The sequence below is a fragment of the Aquarana catesbeiana genome, linkage group LG12 (assembly GCF_042186555.1).
Source record: "Aquarana catesbeiana isolate 2022-GZ linkage group LG12, ASM4218655v1, whole genome shotgun sequence".
Lineage (NCBI taxonomy): Eukaryota > Metazoa > Chordata > Amphibia > Anura > Ranidae > Aquarana > Aquarana catesbeiana.
Window position 1 is genome coordinate 124,079,701 of NC_133335.1, and position 12,937 is coordinate 124,092,637.

Here is a 12,937-nt window from a genome sequence, read left to right on the forward strand (position 1 = left end):
CTCCCAATTTCGGTCAACTATTCTTTTTACACTCCCTAAGAAAAAATCGATAAGCTTAAGAAAGGCTTTTTGCTATACTGTACTGTGGAGACTTTAATGCCGCGTACGCACGGTCGGAATTTCCAACAACAAATGTTCGATGAGCTTGTTGTCGGAAATTCCGACCATGTGTAGGCTCCATCGGACATTTTCTGTCGGAATTTCCGACAACAAAAATTTGAGAGCTGGATCTCAAATTTTCTGACAACAAAATCCGTTGTCAGAAATTCCGAGCGTGTGTAGACAATTCCAACGCACTAAATTCCACGCATGCTCGGAATCAAGCAGAAGAGCCGCACTGGTTATTGAACTTCATTTTTCTTGGCTCGTCGTACATCTTGTACGTCACCGTGTTCTTGACGTTCGGAATTTCTGACAGCATTTGTGTGACCGTGTGTATGCAAGACAAGTTCCAACATCTGTCGGAAAAAAATCCAGGATTTTGTTGTCGGAATGTCCGATCGTGTGTACGCGGCATAAATGTGTGGTCAACAAACAGCTGGATTGCTCCTTCCCCATCACTCCATACGAAATGAACTACAACCCTTTTTGCATTCTTCTGATTTATACGATATGTGGCGTTGTGCCAATTCCGATGAAAAGGACTTCACTTACTACTCAGATCCTCAAAAATCATACTCGAGAATAGATTTATTTGTATCTGAACTGCCACTTTTGCAAAATGTTTTATTGGTTACCATTCACTCTATCACATGGTCTGACCATGCTCCGGTCTCACTGCTTATCAAAGAACATCACAATGCGGCACCGGTACATTTGTGGCTCAATAATATGGCTATATTGAAAAATTCTTCATACCGAGACCGATTGCATGGTCAGATCAATGATTTCTTCTTATGCAACGATATACCAGAGACAAATGTTTTTTTCGTTGTGGCGCGCCCATAAAGCGTACAGTAGAGGTTTGTTACTCCAGGCAGCTTCAAGGGAAAAGAGGTGGAAGACGCAGGCACTATCTACACTATTAGCTAAACTCAAATCTCTTAAAGTACAACATTAATCCAACCCTACCCCTCTAATACAATCCGCACTATTTCACTGCAGACAAGATATTAGACTACTTTTGATTTCTGACCACCAGACTTACCTACAGAAACTCAGGGCAACTTACTATACTCAGGGAAACAAAGCTGGTAAATTTTTAGTTACCTATATATGCAAAAAAGCAGCAAAATTATCCCATATAATTGACCCTAGCAGGGCCAAACCTGTACAGCACCCTACAGACATAGCCAACGCATTTTTGCGATTACTACAAAGGCTTATATAATTTAAAATCAGACCCCTCAACACCTCAGCTTACTAATATTGATATTAATAAATTTTTCTGGTCTGTTAATATACCATCTGTAGATGACGTCATGTTGCAGTCTTTGAATTCTGATATTTCAGAAAAATGTTTTTTTCAGGCCATTCACTTCCTCCCAACAAGTCCCCAGGAGCAGACGGCTTTTCGGCAGAGTACTATAATGTTATTAAGACCATACCGTTCCATATATGCATAAACTTTTTAACAAAGCAATTCCCTCTGCCTCTTTTCCTGAAGAGATGCTCCAGGCTGTTATAGTGGCTCTTCCAAAGCCAGGAAAGAAGCCGGATACCCCCCAGAACTTTCGGCCTATATCCCTCCTCAATAATGATTTAAAAATCTACGCAAAAATTCTAGCTATCAGGCTAGCAGAAATAACCCTCATTTAATAAAAGCAGACCAGATAGGCTTTGTGAATGGAAGGCAAGGTCCAGATGGTACCCGTAGGATGTATGACCTTCTCAAAATTGTCGATACTTGAAAAGTGCCAACAGTGTTCCCAACACTAGATGCTGAAAAAGCATTCGATCGGGATAACTGGGAGAACGTAAGAGCGACACTCAAATTTGGATTTTTAGGACCTATCTATTCAGTGATTTCAGTGCTGTATACAGTGCCGACCGCATGTGTATATACCTCCAATGCTATGTCCAATAAATTTCATATTACTAATGGTACCCGTCAGGGGTGCCCACTATCCCCTTTGATCTTTTCATTGGTGATGGAGCCCCTGGCAGAGGCCATTAGTAGGGAAAATCTTATTAAGGGCATTCGAGTAGCTTATAGTGGTCTATTCGTGGATGATGTGGTATTAACCCTAACATCCCCGGTTACCTCCCTGGATAAGGTACAATGAATACTGAATTCTTTTGGGTCTGTGTCGTACTACAAGCTTAATGTTACCAAATACTCTATCTTACCTATGTATTTACCTACCTCTATCTTAAATAAGTTAAAATGACAATTCCCATTCCAGTGGGCTACAAAAAATCTTCAATACCTAGGGGTCACCCTTTCTTTCCCTACTGCTGTTACCTATGAGAATAACTATTCTACCCTATTAAACACAGTTAAAAAAGATTTAGCATACATTTCCCCCATGAACTTACCTGGCCAGGAAAAAATAGCGGCTTTAAAAATTACACTTCTACCAAAAATAATTTACTACTTTCACATTATTCCCACCCATATGCCTACTCAAATCCTTTTTCCTCACAGTTGAAAAAATGTTTCGGAAATTTCTATGGAATGGCAAAGTGGCTAGGCTTTCCTATCCTATTTTAATCAAACAAAGACAGAAGGGAGGTGCAGGGTTTCCCAATCTACACAAATACTACCATGCAGCTCTCCTGGATCAGATAAAGTCTTGGTTTGACCAAGAGACTGATAAACTATGGGTACATATAGAAAGAGCAATAGTATCACAAAGAGATCTACCTTCACTTTTACTAGCAGCATTTACTGGAAGACCATTATTTTACCCTACATTCCCTTCAATACTGTAGATGCTTCATTGATTGCCTGGGGCGTGCTACATGTACTCAGGGTACACCTCTACTCCAGAAAGATCTCCCACTGGGAGCTTATGAATATCTTATCCCCTCCATGAGAGTAACCAAAGGATCCCTCAAAAAAGAAATCACATATGAAAAGCTTATCTCGCAACGTTCTCCTATTGTATTTTACCTAGAAATTCAACAACACCACTACCATATCAAAAATCCAGACTCCCACTGCGCTTTACAAGCAGATACATGGGAATACTTATCTACTTCATTCCACAAACCTAAAGGTCTCTCATGGTTTTACCTTAAGCTACAAAACAATCATATCCCCACAAAAACTTCCAGTATGTTGGGAAAAGGACCTTAATACTACTTATACTCTATCTGAGTAGAATAAGGCAATTTTGTCTAGCTATAAATACTCTCATTGTCAGTGGCAGCTGGTGGTTTTTTTGATTGGGGGAGCGGCAAACAACCACCCCACCCCCCCGCATCACCTCAAACTCCCCCTGCTGTCTGTCGGTCCACTGGCACTTACCCCATCGGCAGGTACACCAGGGATTGTCAGGCACATGGCTCTAATCAGGTGCTTCAAAAAAACACCCCCGCAGCTGTAATTCACACGCCGGTGCCCTGAAAGAGGCCGGACGCACGAATAGGGGGTGGCTGCGGTGGCCATGGATAGATTTATGCTATGCATGAATCTATCTATTAACCATATAGGGGGGTGGCGTAAATAGAGGGGGCGGTGCCCATGCGCCCTTAATGGACGGGCCGCCCCTGCTCATTGTACCAATCACTGGGACTTATCCCTGAAACTCCTACATAGGAGTTACTTGACCCCTGTAAGATTATCACATATTTTTAAATACTCTCCCAACCTGCTGGAGGGACTGTGGCTCCAAGGGAACATTACTCCACCTAATGTGGGAATGCAAATGTTTGAGGAGTTTCTGGAACTCAATATTCTCCCTGATAGTGTCTGTTATTGGAGCTATCCCCCCCTCCTAAACCCGCTTTAGCCCTACTTAACCTTGGTATTGAGGGCATACCTACACAACATAAACTGCCATCTAGTTCAACCCATGATGTGTGTGTGTGTATGTGTTTTTTTCAGTAGTACATTGTATAGCCCTGTATGTTGTGGTCGTTAAGGTGCCCATCTAATAGTTTTTTTAAACTATTGATGCTCCCTGCTGATACCACTGCTTGTGGAAGAAAATTCCACATCCTTACTGCTCTGACAGTAAAGAACCCTCTACGCAGTTTAAGGTAAAACTGCTTCTCTTCCAATTTTAGTGAATGGCCACGTGTCTTTTTAAATTTCCTTTCACTGAAAAGTTTTTTCCTATGCTAGGGTCACCAGTACGATATTTGTACATTGATATCATATCCCTCTCAAGCGTCTCCTCTCCAGAGTGAAAAAAGTTCAATGCTTGTAGTCTTTCCCCATAGTCCTCCAGTCCCTTTATTAGCTTTGCTGCCCTTCTCCGGACTCTCTCCAGTTTCTGCACATCCTTTCTGAGGACTGGTGCCCAGAACTGGACAGCATACTCAAGATGTGGCCAAACCAGAATCTTGTAGAGTGGGAGAATTATCATTTTATTGCTGAGTGAATCCCCTTTTTAATGCATGCCAATATTCTGGTCACATGCAGCTTTGCCTTGAATGCCTTTGCTGAGCCTGTCATCTTCTAGGACCCCCAGGTCCTTTTCCATCCTAGATTCCCCCAGAGGTTCTCCCCCAAGCGAGTAACTTGCCCTCGTATTTTTGGCACTCAAATGCATTACCTGCACCCAAATGCAAATACTTCCTCCACTCCTCTTCCCTTCTCCGTCGGTGTCCCCCAAGGTTCTGTTCTTTGACCTCTTTTATTTTCAATCTGCACCTCTTCCCTGGGTCAGCTGATAGCCTCTCACGGCTTTCAATATCATTTCTACGCTGATGACACAAAAATCTATCTCTCCACCCCTCAACTCACTCCATCAGTCTCCTCACGCATCACTAACTTACTAACAGACATATCTGTATGGATGTCACACCACTTCCTCAAACTCAACTTGTCCAAAACCGAGCTTATAATATTTCCTCCCCCACGTGCCTCTTCTCATGACTTATCTGTCAAGAGCAATGGCACAACCATCCACCCATCCCCACATGTCAGTGTGCTAGGTGTTATCCTGGACTCTGAACTCTCCTTTCGGCCCCACATCCAATCACCTTCCAAAGCTTGCTGCCTCAACCTCCGCAACATCTCCAAACTACGTCCCTTTCTAACCAAGGAAACCACAAAGCTCCTGATTCACTCCCTGGTTATCTCTCGCCTTGACTACTGCAACTCCCTCCTCATTGGCTTACCTTTAAATAGACTATCCCCCCTTCAGTCCATCATGAATGCTGCTGCCAGACTCATCCACCTTACAAACCGCAGTGTCTGCTATCCCTCTCTGCCAATCACTCCATTGGCTGCCACTTGCCCAACAAATTAAATTCAAAATACTAACATTAAGTTAAAAAGCCATCCACAACTCTGCCCCCAGCTACATCACTAGCCTAGTCTCAAAATACCAACCTAATCGCCCTCTTCGTTCCTCCCAAGACCTCCTGCTCTCTAGCTCCCTCATCATCTCCTCCCATATCCGCCTCCAGGACTTCTCCCGAGCCTCGCCCATCCTCTGGAATTCGCTACCCCAATCTGTCAGACTGTCTCCAAATGTATCCACTTTTAGGCGATCCCTGAAAACTTTCCTCTTCAGAGAAGCCTATCCTCCTATCCTGCCTCCATCTAACAAATGCACTATTTTATCCATTAGCTCATCCCCCACAGCTATTACCCTTTTGTATAACTTAACCCTCCCTCCTAGATTGTAAGCTCTAACGAGCAGGGCCCTCTGATTCCCCCTTTTTTTAATTGTATTGTAATTGTACTGTCTGCCTTAATGTTGTAAAGTGCTGCGTAAACTGTTGGCGCTATATAAATCCTGTATAATAATAATAATAATTACCTTACATTTTTCAACATTTAACCTCATTTGCCATGTAGTTACCCACCCCATTATTTTGTTTAGTTCTTCTTGCAAGGTTTCCACATCCTGCGTGGAACTTATTGCCCTGCTTAGCTTTGTATCGTACGCAAATACTGAGATTGAGCTGTTTATTACATCCTCTAGATCGTTTATGAATAAATTAAACAGGATTGGTCCCAGGACAGATCCTTGGTGGACCCCACTTTCCACACAAGACCATTCTGAGTACTCGCCATTTATGACAACCATTTGGACTGTAGCCAGTTTCCAATCCAGGTACTCACCCTGTGGTCCATGCCGACAGACCTTAGTTTGTTAGTTTGTACAGTAAACATGTTGATGGGGACACCCCAAAGTGCATGTGTGTTTAAGCTTTGGGGTGCATGCCCCAATGCAATAGGCTGCGCACATCTATGTTTTGGTATTATGGTTATACTACCACTAATGCCCTCAATAGTACCCTCTGACCTTCGCTCACTGCTATCGCTTCCTCTGATCCATCTCCCCCACCACCTAGTCACTTGCTTACTGGGCACCTAAACCTCCCTCCTACCCAGACCAATTTTCAGCTTTTAGCGCTGTCACTCTTTGAATGACAATTGCGCGGTCATACAACACTGTACTCAAATGAAATTTTTATCATTTTTTTCCCACAAATAGAGCTTTCTTTTGGTGGTATTTAATCATCTCTGGGTTTTTTATTACTTGTTAAAAAAAAAAATACAAAACCGTTTTATATTTTGTTAATAAATTTTGCAAACAGGTAATTTTTCTCCTTCATTGATGTACGCTGATGAGGCTACACTGATGGGCACCGATAGGCTGCATTGATGGGCACTGATAAGGCGACACTGATGGGCACTGATAAGGTGGCACTGGTGGGCACTGATAGGTGGAATTGGTGGGCACTGATGGATGGCACTGATGGGTAGCACTGAAGGGCATTGATAGGTGGCACTGAAGGGCACTAATAGGTGGCACTGATAGCTGGCACTGATGTTCACTGATGGATGGCAGTGATGGGTGGCAGTGATGGGCACTGGTAGATGACACTGATAGGCAGCACTGCTAGGTGGCACTAATGAGGCACTGATTGGCACCACTAGTGGGCATTGATAGGTGGCACTTGTGGGCACTGATAGGTGGCACTGATTGCTGGCACTTACGTACTGTGGGCACTGATTTGTGGCACTGTGGGCACTGATTCGTGGCACTGGCAGGTAGTACTGGTGGGCACATATAAGGCTCTTCCTCTTCGGACCGATGTCCCTTCAAACAGAAGCCAGTGATCGGCTTTTTTTCTCCTCACGCTGTCAGCGTGAGAAGAAAAAAAAACGATTACTGATCTTCTGTTTACATCATGTGATCAGCTGTCATTGGCTGACAGCTGATCACGTGGTAAGGGGCCGAGATCCACCCCTTACTCGGATCTGTGATCACCCGATTCTTATTGACTCGGGTGATCACAGCGAGCGCCCTTCAGGGGGGTGTGGCGAGCCTGCAAAGGGGAGGCTGTCAATAGACGTACTCCCGGCAAAGCAGATCCGCGCTGTAGCCGTCATTCGGCTATAGCGCGGATCTGAAGCAGTTAAAAGTCCCTCTAACTTTTTGGCCATCTTCTCTCCAAGCAAAGCTGCACCCAAAACCCTCCTTCCTGCACCAGTTTATCAGCCACTTGTTCAGCTCCCTAATCTCCTGCTTTCCTCTCTTATGTGGCTCGAGGTACATGCAGTGTTTTTGAGAATACCACCTTGGAGGTCCTTTTCTTCAATAGAGCTCCTAAGCCCCTAATTTTTTTTAGGACGCTCCACCATCCTCTAACTTTGTCATTGGTACCAATATGTATCATGACAGCTGGGTCCTCCCCAGCCCCGCCCAGCAATTTGTCCATCCAATCCACGATATGCCAAACCAGAGCACCCAGTAAACAACATACCGTTCAGTGATCAAAGTCTTTATGACAGATTGCCCTATCTGTCCTTCTAATACGGAATCCTCTACCACCAGAATCTGTCTATCCTTACCCTTGCTCCTGTCCTCACTGGAGGCGTTGCCCCCCTGGCAGCTAGGGGAGGCGCCCTAATCCAGTAATACCTCTCCTTGACTGACCTCCCCAACATCACATAACAGGGCATATTTTTTGGGATGCACCAGCTCAGGTCTGGTCTTCCTAATGCTTTTCGCTCTACCCCACCTAACTGTCACTCAAGTACTCTGTTCTGCGCCTCCACCAAAAAAAAGTAAAGTCAGCAGCTACAAATACTATAGTTGCTGACTTTTAATATAAGGACACTTACCTATCCAGGGATCCAGCGATATCCTCACCCGAGCCGATTCTTCAATTGACTTTGGGTGCAGGCACTGGCATCTTGACTAAGGGAAACCAGAAGTGAAGCCTTGTGGCTTCACAACCGGCTTCCAACTGCGCATACACGAGCTGAGCTGCATTTTGTGAATGGTCCCACATTCTTCTGGGACCTGTAATGTATCCCAGAAGACTGCGGGGGAAGGAGGGGAGGCTGAACTTTTAGCTCAGATCATCATGGCAAACCAGTAACCTGCTCCCCCTCCTCCCCAAAGTGGCAAATGTGGCAGTGGAGTGGAGCTCTGTTCCTGTGTTGTGGGGTATCCCTTCCTTCCAATCAGCTCTTACAGCTCTCCTCACCTAAGCTCTTCGCCGCCTTCTTTTCAGAGCTGAGAGATCCTGTGTAAATTCTACACTATAAATGGATGTAAGGGAAAGACAGCTATAGATAAACAGGTACAGGTACAACTTATGTAGCAGGATTTGTTTCTTACTTGTCTGCTCACTGTCTCCTCCAGCACTATAAACTCAGCTCAGCTTACAGTGCCACGCCGCTCTCTGAGTGAAAGGAATTATGGCTTCCTGTGCATGTGCAAGAGTGAGGTCATCCTCCGCCAGCCAATGATGAGGCCCCAAGACCAGAACTCAGAAGAAGATGCCGGCACAGGACCATTAGACAGGTAAGTGAGAAGACTTTAGTTCCGCTTTAAATTTGGAAGGAAACTGCCACTCTTGCCCACTGCTTCCCCATTTACAGTGGCCAGAGAATTTCCCATCTTACAGCTGTATGGACACAAAGGGGTGGGAATGCTCATAATATTATTAACCTAATATGGCCACATAGCCATGTGCGGCAGCGGTCTACTCCTTGTGGCTTCGAGCCAAACCTAAGCTCACCTCTAATGTACTGTAAACAAACTGTTAGACCCCTTTAACGCTGAGGCAGTTTTCAGGTGCTAATAATAGCCTTTGAAAAGCGCCTGAAAACTGCCTCCCATTCATTTGAACGAGTGCTTTCACACTCGAGCGGCGTGCTTGAGGGACATTAGAAAAAGTCCTGCAAGCAGCATGTTTGGGGAGGATTTGGAGCGCTGTAAAAAGCACTCCAAAAGCACCCCTGCCCATGAATGAATGGGCAGCACTTCCGAAGCGCCTTAAAAGCAATTCCAAAGACACGTGACCTTAAAAAACCCGCCCCACTAGCGCCGCTAAAGAAAAAACTGTTGGCACTTTACCACTGTTTTAACGGCTTCAGTGTGAAAGGGGTCTTATAGTGGAAGGAGTTTGTGTACATGCTGCAATTGTTGATAACCTATAACATACATCAGTGACAGCAAAAGTTAGGCTGGGTTCACACATATGCGATTTGGATGTGGCTTTCCCTGCATCAAATTTACATGACAGGCAAGTGTAACCGGCTCTCAAAGGAGCCAGTTCACACATGTCTGGGGCGGCTGTGGTTCGGATTAAAAAAGGGTCCGGTGAAGGTGCAAATTCAGCCTAAAATTCGTACCTGAATCACACCTGAACCGGTGTACAGGAACACACTGGACCCCAGACACGAACCTGCGGCCGCACATGTGTGAACCTGGCCTAAAATTAGTTGTAAAGGCTCAAAGTATTTCACCTTTATGCATTGTATGTAGGTAAAAAAACTTCTGTGTTCAGCAACGCCCCCAGCCCTCCCAAAAACGTACCTGAGCTCCATTCCAACCCAGAGATGTGCAGGAGAGCCTTGTCTCGCCCTTCTCATTGGCTGAGACAGCAGTGGAAGCCATTGGCTCCCACTACTCTGAATCACAGCCAGCGAGCCAATGAGGAGAGAGCAGGGCCGAGCTCCATGTGTGAATGGACACACAAAGCAGCTGCCTGGGAACAAGCCTGCTCTGGTGCCCCCACAGCAAGCTGCTTGTTGTGGGGGCACTTGGCAGGAGCGCCAATTGCGTGGGACCCAAGAAGAGGAAGACCTGGGCTGCTCTTTGCAAAACCACTGCACAGAGCAGGTAAGTATAACATGTTTATTTAAAAAAAGCCTTTAAAGTGGATATAAACTCAATGTCATCCTTTCTAGACTACTGCCATAGGGGTTATCTATAAGGATATACATGCCTCCTGCATGTATCTTTACCTGTCAAATGTCTCCCCTCTGTCTGTTATGAGACCCGAAAAACTGCAGATTCTGTGGGTGGGTCTGTTGTCTGGAGCTCGGTGGGTGGAGTCGTGATGTCAGTAGACTCCCCGCCCACCTCTACACTCCCTTTGTCAATATGCATTTTCTCCTGTGTATTTCTTACACTGAACTTGTGCTATGATCTCTAACATCCAGTGAAAAGACAGGAAAGTAACCACATGACTTCAGCATGCCAAATCATGTTGAGGTGTGGTACAGCCAATCCTTGCAGAGCTGCTGAAGAAAGGAATGGGGGTGAGAATTAAAAAATAATGCATGTCTTAGGCAAGTGCACGAGATATGTAAATTACCTGTCACTCACAGCAAAGGGGAGGATTTTACAAAGTTTTTCTCTGTTCTCTGTTCAGTTTATCTCACTAAACAATAAAAGAGGATTGCTCAGAGCTGGATTAACTCTTTGTGGCAAGACTGGGCTCAAATGATAGGAAATCTTATACTCTACATTATGACATCAAAAAAAAAAGAAAAAATTTCTGTTTACATCTACTTTAATATCACTTCAATTCTATAATACACAATGTCCCAGACAGAGAGGAGACCAAAGAAAAGTGGGGCTCAAAGGAAAGGCAAACCAGTTAATTATATCCAAACTAATGTTTATTGGGGTACAGTGACATATGTTACATGAGGACAGAAGAGCGTAGACCGATAATCAATAGGCCCTGATAACATTAAACATATATAGACAAACATAACAATATATTATATATGTATTGTTATGTTTGTCTATATATGTTTAATGTTCCCTCTGTCTGTGTTATTGTATTGGTCGGTTTAATATCACCGATCAATTTTATCAGGGCCTATTGATTATCGGTCTACGCTCTTCTGTCCTCATGTAACATATGTCACTGTACCCCAATAAATATTAGTTTGGATATAATTAACTGGTTTGCCTTTCCTTTGAGCCCCACTTTTCTTTGGTCTCCTCTCTGTCTGGGACATTGTGTATTATAGACGTTTAGGGGGCTGAAAGGCAACCACGACTTTATGGTACCAGTTGCATTGTTACATGATTATACAAGCCTCATTACATTTAACTTGTTTTCACTTCAATTCTACTTGCATAAATATATATATATATATATATATATATATATATATATATATATATATATATATATATATATATTCATTAATTCTAATCTGCTCCTGGATGCACAAATGTTATATAAACAAATGTGTCACTGACAGTGTTATTAAGGCCTTATGCTGGCCATGCACAGTTCAAACTTCATCTAATTCCTTGACAAATTGAAGATGCTGTGCAGACAATTATTAGTCAGTGACTACAGCCACTGGTCGAGTTTTCTGAAAGCCGTGGTTGAATACAATAGCTTGCAGGGAGATTCTTCTATCTGCACTGTTTAGCATAAAGTATAGGCCTGGAGCTGAAGCGCAGCATAAGAGTAGGGCCTACATGATGGGGTTTTCCCTATAAGGCTATAGCAAGGTGGGGGTTGTTTAATAAATAGATACAGTTTGTAGGAGGGATAAGAATTAGGAGGAATATGAATTACAGTACCCCATTGGAGGATAGCAGGGTGTGGCAGGGTGTGGCTGGGTGGTCCTAATGGGTTGCTAGGTGGGTGTTGGTCTTTCAGCATCACTTGGAATTTGGGACAGCAACTGACAAGATTCTTTGTGTCCTGCTGTGAACGATTTCTTAGGATGGAGGATCTTGAGAATATGCTGGCCACTATTCACGCAGCGGCGGTTGCCAATGGACCGCAATGACTGCGTGATCAACTTGCTGGACTTTTGCCGGGGTCGCGGCAAGTGAATGCTGCACCTGCCCCTACACTTCCACGCGCTTGGAGGTCACAGCCTCCTGTGCGTTTGAGCCCTGAACTGACTCCGAGGGGGTGTTGCCGTGCTGGGAGCCCAGTCATGAACCATTCAGCTTCCGCGGCCAAGAGAACGCCTTCTCAATCGGCTGGCGGGGCTGGGAGGAATCCCCTTCACAGGCGTGCCCCAGGGGGAAAACGTGGGTCCTCTACCCTATCCCACCCCCCTCTACAGATGTGCGGGACCGCGCGGCTGCCGCTGCGGGTGCTTTGCCCGCCGATAGAGCAGCCCTGCGTGGGAGAGGACGATCGCCCAGTGCCGGCCTGATGCCTGTGACGGCCGGGACTGCCAGTGGGAGAAGCGGAGGTACAAGGAGAGGAGCCGGCGCTGTGTCAACTCCACAGGGGGACCAGCGCACCGCTTCTGTCAGCTCAGCACAGCAGAGAGCGCAGTGGGGGGAGGAGGAACGTTCGGGAGAACGGAGCGGCGGCCTCTGATGACATCATCGGCCAGCGCCTGTCACCGGGCAGGAGTTCGGGAGGCCACGGGCTGCAGGAGGAGTGCGGTCGGAGGGAGAGCTGACGTCTTCCGAGGATGGAGGAGTGGAGGCGGCTGACGTATCGGTGAGGGGACCTGACGATCGGCTGCAGGGATCCAGAGCAACGGCTGCGCTGTCTGGGCGGCCTGGTGAGTACAACCCCTATGTGTCTCATTTGTCACCTGTTGTGTTGTCTGGGTCTAATGTCAGTACAG